General features: G+C 47.3%; 1 protein-coding gene across 1 annotated transcript in view; it reads left to right on the top strand.

The window, feature by feature from the left end:
• The window catches only part of LOC138262020 (ATP-dependent translocase ABCB1-like), a 1,142,744-nt gene that overhangs the window by 725,383 nt on the left and 392,449 nt on the right, over window positions 1-24,912 (top strand). The window lies entirely within an intron of this gene.

Below are 24,912 nucleotides of genomic sequence, written 5' to 3'. Positions count from 1 at the left end.
ACAACACCCTCAAATGGATTGCACCCTTCCTCTCAGGACCCACACAAGGCATTTGACTGCCCCCTTTCCCTCTGCACCCAAGAACATCCTCTGCAGAGTTTCCCAAAGATCATCCATCGGCCTCACCCTGTTTGTTTCCTACACAAACAGCACAGCACGTTTGTTCCTCACTAGCACCCTATTCTCTGCAGCATGCACCAGTCCAGAAGAGTTCGGTTGTCTCTGGTTTTCCAGAGATGAGCAGTGAAACTACCCTTGTTACCGGCTTCTGGCGTCTGCCCTCATTGAGAGCAGCTCAACTTGACAGATTGCTGCGCATCACGGAGTAGCTGCTGTCAAGCACCAGCAAATCCCATGATTAACCTTCTAGACTGATCATTAAGCTGTTTGCTTTGGCTTGGACTGCAAACTGCTGTTTGGTTGCTGGCAACGTGTCATGATTGAGCATTTCAGTGTGCTCACTGGATGTTTTAGTGCAGAGAGGCAGGGTTTTAATGAGTGTATACTGAAGTAGAGTTGGTGATTCACAGACCATACGACGCACCTGAGTTGAATTTCTGAGTGTAAAAATGTTACGTGGAGGTGAAGATTCCAAGCTTATCTTTAGAAGGTTGAATGTTCTGAAGCTTGGGGGCAGATTCACTTGTGCTAGTACCCAGTTTTACTTCTGTTCAGAGGCAGCAGTGTAACGTGGTACATTAGGAGATGTTCATAGATCACTTCTCAAACTTACAACTATGTGGGTAGTCAAACATTTTGTATGACGTGCAGAAGTTTAGCAAATACCACAGTAATATTCACAGCCTGATACATATGTCTGATTACTTCTGAAAAAGGCCAGAGCAAATGCACAAGTGTCATTGTTCAAATAGCATTTACAGTACAGGCCTGAGTGACATATCATTTACAGGCATATTTCTGGAACTGATGATTAAATCACTAACAGTAATACAAGGGTGAGTAGTGAGTAAATGTGTGCGTTCTAACTGACAATTTACGTCGGCATCCTCAAAGTATTGCTGTTGTCGTTCGGAGACTTGCTAAATGTGCTTATTCTCTGATCTTCCACGGTTTGATAATCTGTTGTTACCTAATAAGTAATTATTATTTGGAGCACCCTAGCCACAGGATAAGTAACTATGCTCTACACAAAAATATTTTGAGTGCCTGTGCATGTGACAATGTTAAACCTAACTTCTGTGCTGCACCTGTTTAAAATGTTGATGGCCGCCACTGTAGTGTCACATAAAGGAACCCTGTGCAAAGCGCTCCGTGCCCTGATGTAATCTCTCTTTGGGCATCTAACCAAACTCATGTCATGACAGGCCCTTAAATTGGTTCATGGGCTTGCCTTTCAAAATCGTCTTGCTTTCATTTGTAAAAGGCATGCATACGTCTTGCCTTTTTCGGTGTTTAGCCCTCCTCGAGCGAACAGACCAACTACTGGAAACATACGAGGCTCCAAATTTCCGTATGGTTTCTGGATTACTTTTTCTCTTTATTTAGCAGCACAATTGCGCTTGTTTTTTTTCCCATTTAATGTGGCAAGAAAAGTCCGATTAGGAGTTTCTGAAGCTAATAGCTCTAACTCGGCGAAATGCAAGACCCGTTGCATTGCAAATGCTTGTTTTTTTTGTCGACACCTTACCCACTTTGCATGAACTACATATTATACAATATACATTCAAATTGAGAAACGTTTATAGTTACTCTAAACATAGGTTTTTTTTTTTTAATAGAGTCAGTACTTTTCCTGTAGGAAACCTTTAGTAGACATAATGAATACTCCAAATTGTGTGCATGGCAGTGGGTATTATGAATATACACCACTACTAGTGAGAGAGGACAACAGTGATATATATTAGTAGATATAACATATTCCTCCTCTGTGACTCTTATACAACATTTGATATGGTTATAAACGTCTTCGCTGCTGTTTGGGATCTCTTTTACACAAAAGTGAATAGGTTTGAACACTATTATTAAGTAATATAAATTAAACCAGAACATGTTTTTGTGAGTTATCTGCACATGATAATAATTTATGTGCACTTAATATATTGAATGCTATTGAAATAATAGGTTGCATTTCTACTTATATCCAAACAAATATTTTTTTTATAAACAGAGACCTCCACATCGTTTTATAATTATTTCTTCCACCTAATCAATGTGATGATCTTCTTCTTCCTCCAGTCCTTTTCAGTCACACTTCGCTTAAAAATATCTTAACAGCACTTAACTATTTTCAATTTGTAATGTATAACCATTCACTTTGAAACATATAAATGACATAAGCAGGTCTATTTCTGTCATAGATGTTCTTAGTAATTGTTCTTGTGTTCGTTGAAGTACAAAAAAAAATCAATGTTATAAACATGAGTGCCAAAAATACTAGTAAAACCTTGTATAATGCTGCTGAGGACTATATCAATTGTTAAAAGTCCTCAATATGAGTTATGCACATGGTATGCAAGTGCATGCAAAAATGTAGAGGGCGTTTAACAGGAAGTAGAGCTTGCGCCAGAGAAGTTATTAGTTTATGGGCAAAATCTTCCAAATTAAAAAGAAACAAACAGAAAGATAAATACTAGTAGGTTTGAACAAAAGGTCTTATACCACCCATTATTAGCACTAGGGGCCATGCCTTTTGCGATGTATGAAAGGCATTTGCAGTGCAAAAATAAGGGATCGCTAAAATAGCAATTTTTGGCGAATGAGACATGAATATGCGTGTCACAAATAGCAATATGAATTACTGAATCGCTAATTGCGAAACGCAAAATCAGGATGCTACTTGCGATATGCTAAATGTGACACGCAAAAACCGATTCACAATGCGATGCATCAAAAAACCGCAAATTGCGATTATTCGCAGAATGGCCTTTTGCACATGCAATTTACCACGAATTGAAACCAGGTGGTAACCAGGTGCAACCTATTTAAAGAGGCCCAGAATGCCTCAGTTGCTCTTCCACAATGGCTGCACTCTACGTCATGGCGAGGAGAATGAGGATCTTGGCAGGTTTGAGAAGAGGGAGGAGGCGACAGGAGTGCATTTTCAGAGTGCACATTACCCTTTTTGACCAGACTGAGGAGGAAATTTATAAGAAGTACAGGTTAAGCTCAGTCATGATACTTGACCTGATAGCTGAGCTAGAACCCATGCTGTAGCGCACAACACACAGGACCAATAGCATACCCACCTATGTGCAGGTAACATGTTCCCTGCACCTACTAGCCTCAGGGAGCTATCAAGGGGTCATGGCAGCAGCTGAAGGGGTATCACAGAGTGCCCCCTCTAGATTTTCCAACGCATTCCTCAATGCCATGCTGAGCAGAATACAACTCTACATAAGATTCTCCAACACCCCACAGGCATTACAACAAACTAAAATTAATTTCTACCAGATAGCACAGTTCCCACATGTCCTAGGTGCCATCGATGGGACACATGTAGCAATCTGTCCACTATCGGTCAGCGAGTATGTGTATTGCAACCGTAAAAAAACAATCATTCTATGAACATACAGGTGATATGCAATGCCTCCTACATCATTACCAAGTTTGTGGCCAGATACCCAGCGAGCACACATGACTCGTACATCTTTTGCCACAGCGGGATTCACTCAAGACTGCTAGCTGGGGAGTTTGTGATCTACTAGGTAATTTGATAGTTTACAATATTGCATTGATGTAAGTGTGACATCAGATATCACAAGTACACATTTTACTCTCTGTGCATTCAGGAGACAGTGCCTACGCTGTGTGCACCTGTATGCTGACGCCCTACCTGAGCCCTGCAACTCCAGCAGAGAGGAGGTACAATGCTGCACATAGGGCAACCCGCAATGTGGTGGAGCACACGTTTGGGCTGCTGAAGTGTCGCTTCAGGTGCATCCATAAGAGTGGAGGTGCACTACAGTACAGCCCAGAGACGACATGCAAAATTGTGGCCACATGTGCTGTCTTGCACAACATAGCAACCACCAGGGCATACCAGTGGAACTAACGGAGCCGTACTCAGATGAGGTTGATGATCCCTTACCACCCCTTCAACCAGCAGACAGGAGCAGTGCAGCAGAGTGCAGGCAAGACGTGCGGACATCATGCACAACCATTTTTGATGTAAGTAATGACAACTCCACTTCAATAATATGCATCTCTGTAGTTAGCATCTTTATTACATTGACTTCAGGTAACAAATGTGTCAATAGAACATAGCTATTCACAATAGGCAGACATGAACGATTAACAGTGTCACACTATTAGCATCATAGTATAAGTGTACTGCTACATGTTTAGGAAATCCCCTATAGCCCTCAACATCACTTCTTACATCCACGCACTCGACTGGAGTGCTCAGTGCCCTTGCTGGCACTTCTTGTAGCAGGTTCACATGCAGTACTGTGTCTGGCACTGCGACGCCTCGGATCAATCACAGGGACTGTCAGACTGCTGAGGCTAGTGGGCTCCTCACTATCCCAGTTCGGTGGCTGTGGCACTGCATGCTGTTTGCATTGCATCCAACACGTTGGTTATTTGCACCAATCCCTGTGCAACATCCTGACTGCAATGTGCCATCTCTACCTGTGTGGCCACGGCACGCCATGATATCAAGGCTGTTGAACTTGCAAGCCGATTGGCGGATCTACAGAAGCTATCAAACCTTCCCAAGAATTGGTGATGGCGCCTGCGATGGCTGAAGCAACCCTGCTGTATCTCAGTGCAGAGTTCCCCAGTGGTGTGTGTCAACTCCTTGGTGTTTCAGCTGCTGTTTGCTGTCCCTCAATCAGAGTCTCCAACTGCTTGTGTAGTAATCCCATATTGTAATTGTGAGACACAAACTGTCTGTGCAGTGACTTCATGTGTTTGCATTGCAGGTACTACACCTTCAGCATGGAAGCTTCAAGACCACCAAAGATGGATGGGCCCTCTCCTTTATCTGTGCACTGTCTGCCTGCATCGTGGTGCCTCCTGAGGGGAGTTGACTGTCACTGTCTCTGGCACAGGGACTGCTGTCTTCCTGCGGGACTCGCCTCTGGTGCTGGTGTTGGTTCGTGTTCTGGCATCTCATCTGAGTCCAGGTTATACTCTGGGAGTTGTAACACCCTTGCCCTGCGTCTAGTAGGAACGATACTGTAGGACTCCCTGGTATTTGAGTCAGACTGTGGCTGTGTTTCTGCTTCCCCCATTTTTTCAGATCCTGCAGCAGCAGGGACTGGGTCATCTGCAAGGACAATGTGCAGCATGTCAGTTTTTGCATGTTTCACAGAATTTTGCATTGTTACTTTAAATGTACAATTAAATCATGTCCCTATAAGTCGTTTGTGGTGTTTCTTTATGCAGCTGACCACTATCTTGCTATTTATGTTGTGTATTTACCTTAGGGTTGTGTACTACCACTCCAGGCATAGTTGTGTTGTATGTAAGATGTGACATGGACTACTTTTCACTGTGCATCAAGCTAATATCTATTTCTTAAGGGGCATTTGTACATGCACAAATGGGGATACACATAATTGCTGGCCTTACCTTTGCTGGTGCTGGGTGTCCCTGAGGTGTCAATGTCAGTAACGCCACTGACAGCTTCTGGAAGCAATGTGGACTCCACCAGGTATTCCATGGGGGTGGACAGTGTCTGGATGGATGGTCCTCCTCCGGTGCTCCTTGCCTCGTTTAGCCTGCTGGCCACCCTCTCTTTGGCACAGGAACGCAAGTCGTACCATCGCTTGCGTATCTCCTCCACAGAGCGCTGCGCAACACCCACTGCGCATATTTTTGTCTGTATGTCAGACCAGAATTTCCGCTTCTCACTGTCAGGTTCTTGGAGTGAGTTCTTGCCAAATAGTCTGTCATGGTTCCTAACAACCTCCTCAATGAGCACCTCCAATTCTTGCTCACTAATTTTGAGCTTCCTCTTCCTGTCTCCCTTCCCCTTCCCATTTCCAGCATTGGTCCTGGCTTGCTCACAATGCTGGCTCCCTGGTGCTGGGCTGTGTCTCTCTCCCTGCTCCTGTGGGTGTGGCTCCTGGAAACAGCATGGTCAAACTCACTTCCTGGTTGTGATGTCATCAGGCTGTTCCGGTTTGCCGTTTTTGCTATTTGTGATTTTCAATTACCGAATCGCAATTGTTTTAGCAGTTCGGTATTTGCATCTCGCAAATTGCATCTGCAAATTTTAAGAAATCGCTATTAGTGATTTTCAAATTTGATCCATCGCTTTTTGCATTTCTTAAATAGCGATCTCTTAAAAATAAAAATTTGAGAATCGCTAACTGGAATCTTGATACATCTGGCCTAGATCACTTAGGGCCAGATGTATCAAGCGTTTTTGCATTTGCAAACAGTGCGAATGGCCTTTTGCTAATGCAAAAATACCTTTCAGTATGTATGAAAGGCATTCGCTATGCAATTTTAAGGAATCCCTATAATAGCGATTCCTTAAAATTGTGATCCCGTTTAGATAACCGCAAATTGTGATTCTCTAAATAAGAAATCCCAAATAAGGGATCCTTATTTGCGATTTCTTAATCACATGTATCTAGCTTTTCCTTAATGCGAATTGGGCATTAAGGAATCGCAATTACCCCCAAATACAACTTGGTGGTAACCATGTGCAAATTTTAAGAATGCATTAAAAATGCATTTTTAAAATTGACATGTAATGCACACATGCCCCTTTGGCATGTGTGGGGCTTACATGTCCTAAAATAATATTTTGGGGTGCAGCAGAGGGGGCCTTAGGCCCCCAGCACCCTGGAGTTTGCATTTCCCAAATTGCAAATTCCAGTTAGGAATTTGCAGTTTGGGAAATGCAAAAAATGTGCAAATATTTCTTAAAAATCGCTATTAGAGAATCGCAAAATGGATTCTTGATACGTCTGGCCCTTCATTTTCTTGTATGGAGTTCTTGACATTCAAAGCTGTGCAAGGAAGCTACTGAGGGCTAACATGTTTCCTAATGGCTCTGAACACCACTTATAGGCCTGAATTGGAGAAGAGGACGTTTGACAAATTATAGTTCTTTTAACAGATACTGTAATCTGTAGAAAAATAACTACATTGCTATCAGAACATCTCAATCATTGAGGGCACAATGTATGAAAATTAAAAATTGAAAGACATAAAGAGAATGATTTGGTGTTGGAGACCAAGGGGGTCATTTCGACCGCCATGTTGGCGGTGACAGTCGTACTGCCAACAGACTACCAAATTATGACCATGACAGTCTTCCCAACTGAATACAGCCAATCTACAGCCAGCACCACCACTGTGTTCAACCCACCGCGGACGGCGGTAGCCATCTTCAGGCTGGTGGATAGCATGTTCCCACTTGGCTGCACACCGCCAAGTTTTCTGCCACGATCGCACCACCACAGAAACCCTGGCGGAAACCAACTCTATAAAAGAGGACACTCACCTTCAGGAAGCCATACTCATCTGGAGCCACCATGGAACCTGATTTGCACGTTCTCCAAATGCTCCTACTCACCCAACGAATCCAGAACCAGCAACAATGACGACAACACCAACCATAAGCACACACACTTACATGTCACTGTTGTCACTTGTGAACGTACCTAGGCACACACAACATACACATCCAAGACTGGTGGCGAGGCTGACAAACACGTACACTCACACTGATATGCACATTCACACACAGCCACATACACACGTGCACATACATACTACACACACCACAGCCAACACAGGCTACCAAAACACACACCAAACCCCAGACACAGCACTGGCACAGTTGAATAATACATTTAATAAATAATTATTTTTGCGATTCCCTAAAATTGCACTGCGATTTCCTTTCATAAATCATGAAAGGCGATTTTGCACTTGCAAATGGTGGAATTTTGCGATTCACACCGTTTGCGACTGCAATTGTTTTTGCTACATCTGGCCCCAGATCTCTTGCCAGCCATGGGCAATCCCTATTGCATCCCTCCCATTATACAAGTGCTACACTGCCTGGCCACAGGCTCCTTTCAGAATACAGTGGCCTTTGTCTTGAAGGATTTACTGCTTGCTCTATTAAAGCACCGGGATAGCTCCATCAGGTTTCCCAAACATTCAGACATGGTGCATGTGAAGGCAGACTTTTATGATATGGGACACATTCCTCATGTGATAGGGCCATTGACGGCACCCATTTAGCCTAGTGTCAATGAACAGGAATATAGGAACAGGAAGAACTACTGCTACATAAATGTTCAGGTGGTGTGTTTGGTAGACCAGTACATCTCACAAGTGGCAGCCAAGTTTCCAGGATCAGTGCATGACTCATACATTTTGCAGAACAGCAATGTCCCACACTTGATGGCTTGGCTACACACAGAGAGGGCTTGGCTCCTTGGTATGTGTACATATGTAAATGTTTAACTGTTATGGCACCTGTCATCACAATCTGCCCAGTCGTTGTACCTTTTATTTCACAAGACCTAAATTTCTGCCCACAGGTGACTCTGGCTATACAAGCCTTCCTTGGCTTTTGACACCAGTGAGGTATCCTGCCACAGAAGGGGAACTCTGTTTCACTGAGGCCCACAAGAGGAAAAGACATGTAATTGAGCGTGCTTTCAGCCTCCTGAAGGCACGATTCATGTGCCTGAGCCTATCTGGAGGCCCCATAAGGTATGCCAAATCATTGTTGCCTGCTGCATGCTCCACAATCTAGCCCTGAGACATCAGATTCCATTGCTAGCTGATGAGGGTGAGGCAGCTGGACCAGTGGCTGGAAATGCTGAAATGGCAAGTGATGAGGAATTAGAGGAAGAAGGTGCAACAGACTCTAGGACAGAGCACATCGATCAGTACTTCCAGTGACGTACAAGTGCGTAGAATACGGTTTTCCAAGTCTTGAATGTCCACATTCAGAGGTGGATTGGTGAGAATAGTCCTCCTGACGTGATTCATCAATGGGGGTGTAATGTGGTCATAACCCTATGTGTGAGTTGTGGAAGCTGACTGATAGAATGTAAGGTGCACTGTAACAGTGGTTCAACGCTAGAATGTGTGTTCACTACAGTTACCCACATTCACTAATCATATGGACAGACCAGTATTGAGCTATGTTTGCTGCATTCTCCTGTACTCATGTCATTCAATCCACTGACTGTGGTTTATAATCTGTGCCTCTGCTACCTATGGCTTGAGGCATTCATAGTCATTATCCATTGCTAAATGATTCCAGACATGAGGGTTGTACATGACTGATGACAGGTAAATGATTTGTATGGTTAGTCTGTGACTGGTGATGAGTAGTAATATCTGGGGGCCCCGCCTAGGAGGTATTATACACTGGGCATGACATCTTTGACTTGCATATGCGCTTTGTGTGGCACCATGCCTTCCATCCTGATGGTTCTCTCTGTCATGGTCTTTTTGCAGGTTGGAATACTGACTATACTCTTGTGTGGACCTGGATTTCTCCCTCTCTGACATCTGTCTTGGCACATATCTGTAGGTTTTTGTCTCCTGCTGAGGGCGCCTCCCTCTGCTGTCCATTACACTGCCTGTTCAATGTAGGGGGGAGTAACAAGACCATAGTTGGCAATCATGACAATTGTAGATGTTTACACATATTTGGGGACAAAGGGTTGGCTGTGATGTTGTAGCAACGGGGTTGATGTGAGAAGGGTGAGGAAGGGAGACATAGACTGACCAGGTGTTTCAGATGGGCCAGGGAGGTCGTCACTGTCCAGACATCCAGGTGTGTTGTCCTCATAGGGGCCTTCATCCTGAGGAGGGCTGGCAGTCTCTGGGATCCTCTCCATGGTGGCACTGGCAGGGGTACCTGTGGATGGAGTGAGACACTGAGTTAAGTAGACTGTAGAAAGTGTGTTTGGTGATCTCTTTTTCAGATGCATACAGTTTCTTAACATGATTCTCAGCTATGACAATGACTGATGCTGACCAACATAACTTTTGTGGTTCCATACTCCATGTTGGGTGCTGTCATTCAGGTTTTGTACTTATAGCACTGTGGATAGCTTCAGCTACTGTCTGATACTTCACATGACCATCAGGTGATCTGCTGTCGTGATGCCATGGCACGTACCTTCCCCGTAGGCCGTTTCATCTCTTCCTGATGTCGTCCCTTGTGCATAGATAGTTGCCTACTGAGTTGACCCTGTTGACGATTCTTTGCCACAGCTCCATTTTCCTGGCAATCGATGTTTGTTGGACCTGTGCTCCAAACAGTTGTGTCTCTGCCCTGACAATTTCATCCACCATGACCCTCAACTCGTCGTCTGTGAACCGTGGGTGCTTTTGTGTGCACATGGTTGTGTTGAAGGGGGGTGTCATGTATGTGTAAGGGTGCAGTGTTGGATAATTGATGGGGTGTGGGTGGTGCCTTGTGTGTGATGGACCCTTCTTGTGAACAGTGTGTGCTCATTATGTGTGTTGTGTGTTAGTTGTGCCGGTGTGTGATGCGTCTGGTGTGTGTGTGTGTATGCCTATGGTGTAAGGGTGCTCTCTCTCTGTGGTTGCTTGCTCTTGGAATATGTGAAAGTAATTTTTATTGCAAAGGATTGTGGCTCTCATTACAACATTGGTGGTAAAAGCCGCTTACTGCTGTGCTGAAGACCGCCAACACACCGCCTCGGCCGCGGAATTCCTCCACAGCTATTATGACCCACAGCACGGAATCCGCCAAAATTCAGACACCCACACAAGTCCGCCACACCAAAGGTCAGTGATAAACTGGGAAAAACAGTTTACGCCAACAGAAATACGCCCACACTATCACGACACACGAATCCACATGGTGGTCTTTCAACCGCGGTATTCCATTGGTGGTACACACCGCTGCGCTCAAAATACACTCACATTTACAAAACACAGCCACATTGGACAATTCGAAACACACACACCTGATACACATACACACACCACTCCCACACACCCATTACAATATGAAAAACACACCCACATCACCCACAAACCCCTACAACCACAATTACTGAGAGAAGGCCAGAGAGAGACACTACAAACAACTACCAAGCATCCACAGGTACACAATACCATCACCCATATTACTTCCACTCACCTCACACAACACACCACTAAATATCACCCCACTTATCACTACACACACCACCCCACACATCACCCACACCACCCCATGGCACGGCAAAGACATCCCAGGTTCTCTGAGGAGGAGCTCAGGGTCATGGTGGAGGAAATCGTCCTGGGAGAGCCACAGCTATTCGGATCACAGGTGCAGCACACCTCCATAGCTAGGAAGATGGAGCTATGGCGCAGAATGGCGGACAGGGTTAATGCAGTGGGACAGCACCCAAAAAATAGGGATGACATCAGGAAGAGGTGGAACGACCAACGGGGAAAAGTGCGTTCAGTAGTCTCAAGATACCACCTTGCGGTTCAGTGGACTGGCGGCGGACCCCCACCTCCTCCCCCACAACTAACAACATGGGAGGAGCAGGTCTTGGCGATTCTGCATCCTGAGGGCCTCGCAGGAGTAGTGGGATGAATGGTCTTTGGTAAGTCAAAGCTTTACTATTACATCCCCCACCCTACATGCATGCCATCACACACCCCCACCCTCACCCTCACCCCCATCACGCCTACTCCTCACAAATGTCCCACTATCACAACCCACCCATCCCAACACCAAGCCCTGCATGCAACAACAAAGCATGGACACCCATCACCAAAGCATGGCCACTGCACATACCCATACAGCCCCCTAAACCACCATCACACAAGGTCCCACACAGGAATGCAAGCACTGGGGTACACGGATACCCACCTATTGCACACTATGGCACACACAGATGTAATAAACATCCTTTTATACCCCTGCAGGACCCCTACCCAACGTCACCGCACAGGAGGGTCCACACATGTCCACACCACTAACAAAAGAGGCCCACAGTGATCACAGCAGCTCTGACCAACTGGATCTAGATGACCAGCCTGGCCCATCGGGGACCTCGGGACGGTCGGTTCCCCTCACACAGTCATAGGCCACTACAGACCTTCCACCTTTGGAAAAAACAGCACAGCACCCACCCAGCGGGCCCATACCTCTGTCCTCAGGACACGTCACTCAGCAGTGTGTCCACCACTACAGGAAACCCAGGATAACCCACCACCCCAACAACAACAGGGACCTGGGGGCAGTAGTAGTGGGCACACGGTCCAGGGGACGGAGGCCCAGGAACACAGGGGAACTGGGAGGGCTGCTGTGCGACGGGGAGGACAGGCCAAGGGAACCCACTCTCCACGAGGCCCTCCCCTACATCATGGGAGCCTACCACCACTCCCAGGGGACGATGGCAAGGGTACTGGCCAGGTTTCAGGAGACCCAGCGCCTGCAGGAGGAACAGTATTTGGGCTTCAGGGAGGAACTCAGAGCCATCAATTCCACCCTGGGCACCATCGTAGGGGTGCTGAAGGAAGTACTCCACACCAGGAGGGACACTGTGGCACAACAAGGGGCCCCTGACACTAGCATGGATGATGAACTGCCCACCACCTCCGCCGGAACTAGTGGACAGGACGCCCTGCCACAGGACCACCACACCAGCACCCCACCCCCTGCAGAGGGAGAACCACCCCGCAAACGGTCCCTGAGATCCAGGACAAAGACAGAGAACAATGCCAGGACCCCGCCAAGAAATTAGACCACCCTGATTGTCATCCTTCTGTCCCACCTTGTCACCCTGCCCATCCTCAAACTGCCCCAGCTCCACTTCCTATGCCGATTTGGGCAATGCACCTGTGAGACTAATAGACTGGACTCTGCCATGGACATTCCTCCACCATCACTCCTCACCATTTTACAACCCCCTCCAATATTGAGCACTTAAATAAACACCCTTGAAGCACAAAACAATCTGGAGTCAGTCTGTGATTTCAAAATAGTGCATTAGCAATTACAGTGGCAAAATGCTCTTTTATTTGTAATGTCAACATACCTATGTCACACAACTCTAGTCCATGAGGAAACAAAGCAGATGTCACACTGTGGGACACACATCTGTGAAATCAAAAGGGAAAGTGACAACTCAGTGACCATACCCTGGGTGAAAACGACAGACAGTAGAGAGATAGTTGTGTTAAAGTACATGTAGTAGGCAGGTTTGTATTCTTACCTGTGTCTCACTGGAAATATTGCAGGATCACTGAGTTCCTGTTGTCCATGTCCTCTTCTTCTGCTTCCTCGTCTTCACTGTCCACAGGCTCCACAGCTGCAACAACACCGCCATCTGGACCATCCTCCTGCAGAAAAGGCACCTGTCGTCGCAAAGCTAAGTTGTGAAGCATACAGCAGGCCACGATGATCTGGCACACTTTCTTTGGTGAGTAGAATAGTGATCCACCTGTCAAATGGAGGCACCTGAACCTGGCCTTCAGGAGGCAGAAGGTCCGCTCTATTATCCGCGGAGTTCGCCCATGGACCTCATTGTAGCATTCCTCTGCCCTTGTCCTGGGATTCCTCACTGGGGTCAGTAGCCATGACAGGTTGGGGTAACCAGAGTCACCTGCAAATGGCGAGGGACAACTGTTAGACACACACTAACCTGTAGGGATATCCCCAGACCCAGACAACCATTCCCACTGACTTGCTTCCAGGTGCTCACCTATTAGACACACACGGTGCCTCTGGAGTTCACCCATCACATAAGGGATGCTGCTATTCCTGCACTGAGCCAGGGAACTTGGCATTAACATGGGAGATGTACTGGTCTGCCAAACAAACCATCTGCACATTCATGGAATAATAACTCTTCCGGTTTCTGTATACCTGTTCACTCCTGCAGGGGGTACCAAAGCCACATGGGTCCCATCAATGGCACCTATGATGTTGGGGATATGTCCCAGGGCATAGAAGTCTCCTTTCACTGTAGGCAAATCCTCCACCTGAGGGAAAATGATGTAGCTCCGCATGTGTTTCAGCAGGACAGACAACACTCTGGACAACACATTGCAAAACATAGGCTGGGACATCCCTGATGCTATGGCCACTGTTGTTTGAAATGACCCACTTGCAAGGAAATGGAGTACTGACAGCACCTGCACTTGAGGGGGGATTTCTGTGGAATGGCGGATAGCTGACATCAGGTCTGGCTCCAGCTGGGCACACAGTTCCAGGATTGAGGCATGGTCAAGCCTGTAGGTGATGATCACATGTCTTTCCTCCGTTGTCGACAGGTCCACCAGCGGTCTGTACACCGGAGGATGCCACCATCTCCTCACATGTCCCAGCGGACGGTGCCTATGAAGGACAACAGCGAGCACAGAGTCAAACAACTCAGAGGTAAGTACCCACAGCTTACACAGAACACAAATCATAATCCGAAAATTGGCCTGTATGTGTGTTGAGGCTAGGCCTAGGTATGTGTGACACATTTAAAAATTAAGCCATGTGGGCCCCTGACATGGCGGCTGCCTGACCTGTAAAGTGGGACAATGGGATGTGAGGTAACTGCGCTGGCGCTGTACACCGTCGCGGTAGGCGGTCGAAGACCACGGCGCAATGCTGCATTGGTTAACATTGGACCCTATGGGTCCCAGGAGCCAATGACGATGTATGCCGGCGGTGACGGTACGCACCGCCGAGGACTTGACCGCCACTTTCTATCTGTTCAATCACTCGATACCTGATCTTCGACAGGAGAGGACCTACACTGCAAGTGCTGCTGTGACCTCGGTCTGGAAGAGACAATGGCTCGTGCGTCTGGGGAAAGGGACCCTGCCTTCACATCGGAGAAGTTGGACAGGCTAGTGAATGGGGCCCTCCCCCAGTATACGCTACTCTACGGTCCTCCAGACAAACAGGTAAATACACTGGGAGCATGCTGTATGGGCTGTGCCTGTGTGTAGTGGGGTGGATGAAAGATGGGGGGTGGGGGGTGGGGATTGAGGCGTGCATGAAACGACGGTGAGTGCATGTGCATCATGGCAAGGGTAGGGATGGGGGCCAATGACTGTGACAGTGCATTTGGTAATAACTTTTCTTTCCCCCCTGTACAATTCATGTAGGTCAGCGCCCACCAGAAAAAAGATATTTGACTTGCCACCGCCAAGGACGTCAGGACCCTGGGGGTCTACCACAGACGGAGAACCCACTGCTGTAAGAGATGGGAGGACATTCGCCGCTGGAGCAAGATGATGGCGGAGGCCCAGCTGGGGATGGCCTCCCAACGTGGGAGGGGTGCCTGTCGCACCATGACCCGCCTGATGTTCAGGATCCTGGCAGTGGTGTACCCGTAGTTGGATGGGCACTTGGGGGCATCACAGCAGCCACAAGGGGGTGAGTACACTCTCATTCTGTGGATTTTGCGCGCAGTTGAGGTGTCTGGGTGGGGGCTGTGGGTTTCCCTAGGCCAGGGCAAGTTTAGTAGGCAAGGTCCCCTTGTTCTGGCAGACCCTGTGGCACCCCACCCCACCTGTGTACATTGCCAAGTACACCTAGTCAGGCTCCTGTGTCATCCATGTGTGCAGATGTCATCCATAGCCTTGTAGGCCATGTCCCAGGGATTGAACAGTGGAGCCCAAGTGCGCGGCGTAGTGCAGTGGGCTTCTGTGTCTGTCGTGTCCGCCAGCGGTAGCGGTAATGCATGCACTCAACATGTCTTCCTTCTGTTGTCCCCCCCCCTTTTTGTGGTCTCCCTGTTCTTGTGTGCATTAGCATCTTCAAGCGGAGGAGCAGTGGCACCAGAGCTGGAGGGAGCTGCATCCCACATGGCCCTGGAGGGCGACACTAGGGACTCGGAGTTCACCAGTGGGACAGAGGGCGAGGGGAGCTCCATGGCGGGGACAGGAGCTGACACCAATGACACAGACTCATCCTCTGATGGGAGCTCCCTTGTGGTGGTGGCAACATCTGTACCCTCCACATCTACAGGTACAGCCGCCACCCCCCCTAGCAGCACCGCCCTCCCAACAGCCCCTCAGCCTTTGCCCTGTGCCTGCTCACACAGGAGGGTGGGCATCACCTTCGCCCCAGGCACCTCAGCCCCTGCCCCAGTCACCCCTGCTGCCCTCAGTGAGGAGGCCATTGACCTCCTCAGGTCCCTCACTGTTGGGCAGTCTACCATTTTGAATGCCATCCAGGGTGTAGAGAGGCAGTTGCAACCAACAAATGCATTCCTGGAGGGCATTCATTCTGGTCAGGTGGCCCTTCAGCAAGCTTTTCAGACTCTGGCCTCAGCATTAATGGCAGCCATTGTCCCTGTGTCTAGCCTCCCCCTCCAACTTCCTCCACCCAGACCCAATCCCCTGTACCTCAACCTATCCCAAGCACTCCTTCAGACCAGCATGCACACACGTCAGCACACAAGGGAAGCTCTGGCAAACATAAGCACCACACATCCCACAGGCACTCACGCAAGCTTCACACACATGCAGACACAGTAACACCCACTGCCTCCACTGTGTCCCCCTCCTCCTCGTCTCCCTCCTCCCTCCCAGTCTCATCTCCACTCACACCTGCATGCTCTACATCTACAGCCACTACTACCATCACCAGCATACACACCATCACACCCCGCTCACGTGCAGTCACCACCCCCACTGCCATTCACACGTCCCCTGTGTCCTCTCCAAGTGTGTCTGTGACGCCCCCTCCCAAGACACACAAACGCAGACACACACCCACCCAACAGCCATCCACCTCACAACAGCCTCTAGCGCATGCACCTGCACCCAAAGTCACCAAACGAACATCTCCTACAACAACAACCTCTTCCCATCCCAGTGTTTCCCAAAAACTTTTCCTGTCCAACCTTGACCTCTTTCCCACACCTCCGCCACCCCATCCGTCTCCTAGGGCCCGACTCTCCAGGTCCCAACCTAGCACCTCAGCCACACCATCTTTGGGACCAGTGGTGCCAGTAGTCACCGGAATCTGGAGTTCACTGGCCACCAGGGCAGCCAGTGTGGCACAGATCCACATCACAGACAGTCCCCCACCTGTGGAGCATCAAAAGTTGGCCAGTGCCCGGCGGGAGAGGGGGAAGACTGGAGCCACCAAAGCCGCTCCTAGGGGTACAGGTGGGAGTGTGGATTCAGCTGCGACACCTTCCAAGGTGGGGAAGGGCCACAAGAAAGTCAGCAGGTCTGGGAAGAGCAGCACGGTGGAGAAGACCGCCATCATCCCCGGTGCCCAGTAGGCCACCGCCATCATCCCCGCTGCCCAGGAGGCCACCGCCATCATCCCTGCTGCCCAGGAGGCAACTGCCAGCACCTGCCCTGCTGGGTCAGACAGGACCGCCAGCACCAGCCCCGCTGGGCCAGACAGGACCAGCTGCCAGCACCAGCCCCGCTGGGCCAGACAGGACCGCCAGCACCAGCCCCGCTGGCCCAGACAGGACCGCCAGCACCATCCCCGCTGGGCCAGAGAGGACCGCCAGCACCAGCCCCACTGGCCCAGAGAGGCAGCACCAGCCCTGCTGGGCCAGAGAGGACCGCCAGCAGCTGAGTCACTGCAAAGGACCCCGCCGCAACAAGTACTGCTGAACAGGGCACCGCCGCCACAAGCACTGCTGAACAGGGCACCTCCGCCACATGCACTGCTGAACAGGGCACCGCCGCCACATGCACCGCTGCCCCATGAGCGCCAAGGGCACTGACGCTACTGAGTCCGTCACGAGCAGGATGAAGCACTCTGGGCACCTGGCCCCCTCCAGAACTAGTGGAGTATCACATCCACTACCTCAGTCCTTGGCAGGATGAAGCACTCTGGGCACAAAGCCCCCTCTAGAACCAGTGGAGTATCACATCCACTACCTCAGTCCTTAGCAGGATGAAGCACTCTGGGCACAAAGCCCCTCCAGAACCAGTGGAGAGATACATCCACTTCCGCAGTCCTTAGCAGGATGAAGCATTCTGGGCACAAAGCCCCCTTCAGAACCAGTGGAGAAATACATCTACTACCTCAGTCCTTGCCAGGATGAAGCACTCTGGGCACCAAGCCCCCTCCAGAACCAGTGGAGTATCACATCTACTTCCTCAGTCCTTAGCAGGATGAAGCACTCTGGGCACCAAGCCCCCTCCAGAACCAGTGGAGACTGTCATCCACTTGAGAGACTGTGGCTTTGCACTGCCCAGGATAGAACAGTGGGCAAACCACCCACTGTAGAGACTTGAGAGACTGTGGCTTTGCACTCCCCAGGATGAAGCAGTGAGCATGCGGCTCCCTTGTGGATTTGGCGTCGTGCACTCAACTGGCTGAGGTGCCCCCTCTTTCCCTCCCCCTGAGGTGCCCGTTTTATTGCTATCTGATGCCCCTGCAGTGTTCTCTCCATCATGGTCGGGGATCTTGTGTGGGCCTCGCCCATACCGTGTGGGCCCAGTGTTCCAAGGACTTCAATGGAGCACTACCTGGATTACTATTCTTGGTGTATATTTTGTTAATAGTGTATATATGTATATTTTTGCGTACTGCATTTTAATATATCACAATGGTTACACATTTTCTTTGGTCTTTGTATTCTTCCGGGGGGGGGGGTGAGGGGTGTAACTATAATGTATCATGATGTATTAGTGTGTGTGTTGTCGTGGGTGAGGGTGGGGGTGGGGGTGTTGTGTGTGTGTGTCCCTGTTTTTTCCCTCCCCTGTGTCGTAGGTGCAGTATTCACTGTGGTCTTTGCCGCCAGCGTTCGTGCTCCTGGTAGAGGAGCAAGAAGATAAGTGCTGGCAGGATCTGCAGCTCTGGTTCCATGGCATCCTGGTACCTCGTGGGGTGTGTAGAGGTGAGCATTTTTCCCTTCGAGGTCCTGTTTCCGCTGTGTTTTTGTTCACGATGAATCCACCCGGGAAAAGGTGGCGGATTGGTAGGTTGTGATTCTGTGGGGGGTACTTTGTCCTCTGCCTGTCTGTTGGCGGTGACCGCCAAGCTATTTGTTTGTACCGCCGTGATGGTCGGAGTGTTAAAGTGTCTGTCTTTGTTGGCGGTTTCCGCTGGCCTGTTGGCGGTCTTACCGCCCCTTCAACACTGTCCGCCAGGGTTGTAATGACCGCCTGTGGGTTGTATCTGGGTGTGTTAAATAGTGCTGTGAGTAGGTGTGTCAGCGTGTGGATGTGTGTCAGGTGTGGGGTATTCAAACTGTCCAATGTGGTGTTTTTGTTCTGACAGTGGTGGGTTCTGACCAGGGCGGTTCGCATTGTCAATGCTTTTCTGCCATGGAAGAACTGCTGTGGTGATTTGTAGCACGTAATCTGGTGGGCTGATTTGTGTCGGGCTGGTGGTGGAACCGCTGCTTTCCTGCCCTCCAGTGTCCTGGTGGTCTCGGATTTTTGCCTGTTTTTTGGCGGTATTCAGAGTGTGACTCTTAATACAGTGGTCAGATGACCACCAACATGTGGTCTTTTGGCAGCCGCCACAGCGGTCTTCCATAAATACCGCCAAAGTCATAAAGAGGCCCCAAGAATTGTATCATCTTTTATGACCTCTTCATTGACTTTAATGGAGCTCCTGATATTCAAACCTTCTAATTGCAGTTTTTTTACATTTGAAAATTCTATTATTTTGGTAAAAAAATATATGTATATCTTAAAAAATCTCTACAAGCATCATGCAATTTGCAACTGAATATTTGTTACTTGGTTAGTAAAATGTGTCAATTAATGATTAAACAACTTTAAAAGATATTTCGTTTAAAGAATGTGCTGCTTTACTGTGTAGACTTTTTCACCACTTGAGAGCACATGTGTATGTTCAGCACTTCAAACACTTCCATGAAATAGTTGCCATCATTCAACTATGGGGAAAAATCCTTTGGGTTATAAAAAAAAAAAATACAAGCTGTGCCTATCAGTGTGTAAACTGTAAAGAGCACATACTGTTCATCACTCCCTAGTTTTACATATACACAATCAGTGAATGGAGACAATATTCCAAAGGAATATATAATCTGTCCTATGGTACTACAAAACAGCATTTGTGGTGTTTCTCAAAATATTTAGAGACCTAAAGGGTTGTCACCCTTGTCAGGGTGAATCACAGCATACATTCACAACTTTTACATAACCTTTTATTGTAAAACTAGGTTTAATAAGTAAATACTACTTTTTCTAGAACTTTATTTCCAGAAATCCCAGCTATGATTTTCTGCTGTTCTTTGGCAAACTGTCCTTGAATGTATGAAAAACATTGTCACATTCGGTCCACCCTGATCTATTTTTCAAATAGACACCCACTGACCAGATGTTATACTCTCTCCCTCATGAGCAATTATCTTGACAGTAGTGTTTCTTTTTTATATATTGATATTTGACCACCATAAACATTTGTAATGTCAATATTTATTTTAGTGTCATGTGATCCACACCCTTGTGACATCAGAAGTATGTATTTACTTCTATCCGTCAGACTATCATGAATACTTGTTGCAGAATGGGACACCTTTTTTGTTAGCTCTGAGAGTACTCAGTAGATTTGACTGTGCTCTGCATAGCAGCTTAGTTTCAATTTTCTCAGTAGTTTCAGATATGTTACTGTTACTGGGGTCTTTCTTTGGTTGGCAGGTCAGGTTACCCCATGCTGTTTTTTTTACTCTGCACACTTTACCACTGCTGACCTGTGCTAAAGTGCAGGTGCTCCCAATGTGAAAATGTATGTGTAATTGACTTTTCCATTATTGGCATATTTGATTTACTAGAAAATCCCTAGTAGAGTGCAATAGAAAGGCCTAAGGCCTGTAAATCAAATGCTACTAGTTGGCCTGCAGCACTGATTGTGCCACCCACATAAGTAGCCATGTAAACATGGCTCAAACCTGCCACTGCAGTGTCTGTGTGTGCAGTTTTAACCTGCAAATTAGACCTGGCAAGTGTACCCACTTGCCAGGCCCAAACCTTCCCTTTTTATACATGTAAGACACCCCTATGGTAGGCCCTATGTAGCCCCATGGGCAGGGTGCAGTGTATGTTAAAGGAAGGACATGTACTGATGTTTTTAACTTTGGGGCAGTGTTAGAAATGGGGTCTTTGGTTGGCAGTCAAGTTACCCCCTGTCCTGCAAGAACCTTCACTCTAGCCAGGGCAAAGGATAAATACAAGCAAGGCTACAGAGAATCCAGAACACAGCAGCCAGACTCATCCTGGACATCCCCCGCCACAGCCACATCTCCCCCCACCCAGAGACCTCCACTGGTTCCAGACTGACAAACGCATCACCTTCAAGCTACTGACTCACACCTACAAGGCACTTCACAACATCGGACCAGCATGCTCCCTACAGTGCCTAAAGACCCCATGGGTGATAAACCATGCGCTACAAGTCCTCATTGATTAATTGATTGAAGAGAACAATGAATGTACATCTCTGAAGAACCATATTAGCCTCTTTGGTGACAAAACCTATTCTGATGTCTTCAAGCATGCTTTCATTCTTGGTTGAATGGGAAGTGACCTTGTTCAAGCAACATACTAACCTGTGTTTAACCCTCTAATAGCTTGGCACAGAAGAGTCATAAGAAGGACTGACCTGCTGTCTGAAGACTAAAGGAAAACTAGACCTTCTTGTTTTGAACCCAGGAACTTAGAAGTGACTCAAAGGGCAGGGGCAGGACAAAGGGGGGAGGGGGGGTAGAGGCACCAGGCTGATCAGGCAAGTGGCAGGGGCAATGGCAGAACAACTGGATACATAAGTTGAGGGACAGGGCCACACAAGGACCTTGCAGGGTATGGACAGGAAGCTGACTAGACATGGCAGTCAGCAGGAGGAGATGGAGCACAACAGATCATGTAGGCCAGAATGGGGGAGGCAAGGGCCTGCACATGGTCCACATAGGGTAGGGGAATTTGGGGCAGCAAGGAGGACAAGCCACTGTGGGTTGGCCACCCGATGGGGTTGGGTGTAGGCCAACTTACCACAGTACATGGATGAAGGCCATGCGCAGTTGAGGTATTGGTGGAATATGAATAAAAACAGAAATTCACTGAAGAAATCAAAGGTTAAAGAGAGCATACAGTATGGTATGTTAATATGATCTTCCATTTCATTAAATAAAAAATAATTAAATCCACTGAAAAAAACAAAACTTAAATTGACAAATAGTTAGGTGTTAAATGATTTAAAAACTAACTTTTATTAATCAATAACCACCTAAATTCACCAAGTATATTTTGCCACCCTACCATGCTGCTCATGACCTCACATGTTACATCATTCATGGCATGGTTAATTACATCCTTGCTGACTTAATACAATAAATATAGCAGTTTGCCCTACATTTTTCATGCTGGCAGGTTTTCAGCGAGATACATTCAGACACAATTTTCTATAACCTCTGTAGTGCAAATGGGTGTAACCTTTAACTCCATTCAGACCATTAAGCATATCTGTGAAATCACTCATATTTCGTATATATTTTTCTCTTTTTTGTGGTATTCGATGTTTAAGGAAAGTAAAGACCATATAGACATAATGTGATGAGCAAATTACGTAAGCTTCAACATAATGTGTAAATTACTTACAAGTCTTAATTATCTTAGTGCATTGCACTAGTAATGTCTCTAGACATTGATGTAATTAGCCATTTTTTAAACTTTGAACACTTCAAAAGAGTGTTTGATGAATATTTACGTTTATGACATGTAATTGTTAAATACCTCATCTGACATACAATTTTAAGTAAACAGTTTTACATCTATGCATTAGCCACTGATAAGGCATATACAACCAGGTCCTAGGCACAGCCCACTGTAGCTTTTAAAAGAATACCTTAAACATAATCCTGAAATGAGCACAATGTTGTACTCTTTTAGACAGTACATACAATAATACTGCAACTTCAACCGTTTTTGAGTCAGCCATACATTATACATTCTTCAACAAACTATAATATTTATCAGTTTTCACTAGACTGCTGGAAATAAAAACCTACATCTTATAAATCTTTAGTTTCTATAGAAAGTATTGATAGCATTGCATGACAGTTCCTTAACACCAGCATACGCATATCTACAGATGACTAATGTAGTATAAGATTGAGCTTTAGATTTGCAAACATATTTTGGCAAAGGAACTTTAAGTTAAGCCACAACATATTCATAATATATGTCTGCAATTCCCAGTTGAGCTCAGTCTCTACCTTGTTTAAATATAGTGCTGTTTGCAGTTAAAAGTATACTGTTAGTGTTGGACCCAGCTGCTTTAGGGTAATCTTCTCCCAAACGTGTTGCCTGCTTGCCCCCAATTTTGCAAAATTTGTTTTTGTTGGCATATGACTTTTTTCAGTTTACCACTGCTAAAGTGCTTATGCTCTCTCCCTAAAACATGGTTTGATTGGTATATACCTATTTGGCATATATCATTTACTTATAAGACCCTAGTAAAGTGCACTACTTGTTCCTAGAGCCTGTAAATTAAATGCTACTAGTTGGCCTGGAGCACTGCTTGTGCCATCCACTTAAGTATCACTTTAAAACAAACATTGCTAAGGGTTGCCATTGCCTCATTAATGCAGAGTCATACTGTCATATTGCCTTGGCATTTAAAAGCCCCTTGTCAAGCCTTAAACCTACCTTTTATTACATATAAGTCAATTCTAAGGTAGGCCTTAGATAGCCCATAGGGCAGGGTGCCATTTAATTGAAAAGTACAACATATACTTTTAGGTTATACATGTCCTGGTATTGAAAAATATCCAAATTTTTTGTTCCCTACTGTGAGGCCTACCCCTCTCATAAGATAACACTGGGGATTCCTTCCTACACATAATAAGCTATAATTCCTGGCTGGGAGGAGGCAGATCTGTCATGCCATGTTTTGTACCAATGGAAATTGAATGATAAATCATCCTCAATGGTCAGATTTATTGTTAAACGTTTGAAAATGTAACTTTCAGAAAGTTGACATTTTCCTTCTTCTAGCACTCTGGGCCTGCTGCCTGTCTCCAATACCCATATGGGAGGGGGGGGGGGGGTGACTGCTGGGCTTTGTGCATTCCATCCAGACAGCCACACACAAAGGGAGCATAGGTGTGACTGATGGGCAATCCACATCTTAATGGGCCATCCTGGGGAAGATGGGAGGGAGGAGCTGACCACAGCCTCACACTTGCATCTAAATAGGCTGTGTCCAGTCCCCACGCAAAGGACTGCTTAATCCCCTGTAATGAGTCTACAGCCAGGGCTGGAAGGGAGGACTTCAGTGTACTTCAAAGCCCTTCTTTGAAGTATCCCCATGTCAAAAGCACCCCTGGGTATAGGAACTGGACTTCTGACCCTACCAACTCAGTGCACCCCTGGACCTGTGGATGCTCTGCAAGGAAGAAGAACTGATGTGGTGTTGAAGGACTGCCACTCTGATGAACAGCTGCTCTGGAGGAACTGTTTTTTTGCTGTGCTGACCTGCTGTCTGCTGCCCTCTTTGCCTGGGTGAGAAGGATTTGACCCACATCAAGCCATCACCCAGAGTGACTCCAAGGGCCAGCTGACTGGTTTTCTGGTTTCTGAAGTCTCAAGGACGCAAAAGGCTTCCAACTCACCTGCTGCAGTACCTGGACTCTGCCATCTGCGAGTCTTCCTCTGCCAAGCAGTGCCAATCCCGTCCTGGGCCCTCGGAAGTGGGTGTAAGTGCTGCTTCAGCAAGAATCCCCTCATCAATGCTGTTGCACAGCTCGGAACCAACACGTCTCCATCGATGCTGATGCATTGCTGCTCCTGAAAGAATCCAGTGTAGTTCATCACAGATGGTAAAGCTCATCATCTCCTCTTCTGACACATCTCTGAGTTTGCACAGCTTGGAACCAATACATCACCTTCATACTAAGGATTCACAATGACACATCACCTCTTCTGCTCTTCGCATCTCCCTTGACGTTGACGAAAATTAGGTACTTTGCAATGGGCCATGGTTGGTCCCTTTATCTGAACCATGCTCCACCTAAACTTTCCAGATTTGATCCAGTCTAA

This window comes from Pleurodeles waltl, chromosome 10, assembly GCF_031143425.1.
Source record: "Pleurodeles waltl isolate 20211129_DDA chromosome 10, aPleWal1.hap1.20221129, whole genome shotgun sequence".
Lineage (NCBI taxonomy): Eukaryota > Metazoa > Chordata > Amphibia > Caudata > Salamandridae > Pleurodeles > Pleurodeles waltl.
Note: the sequence above shows the minus strand (reverse complement) of the source record. Positions and strands in the feature narration are given on the sequence as shown.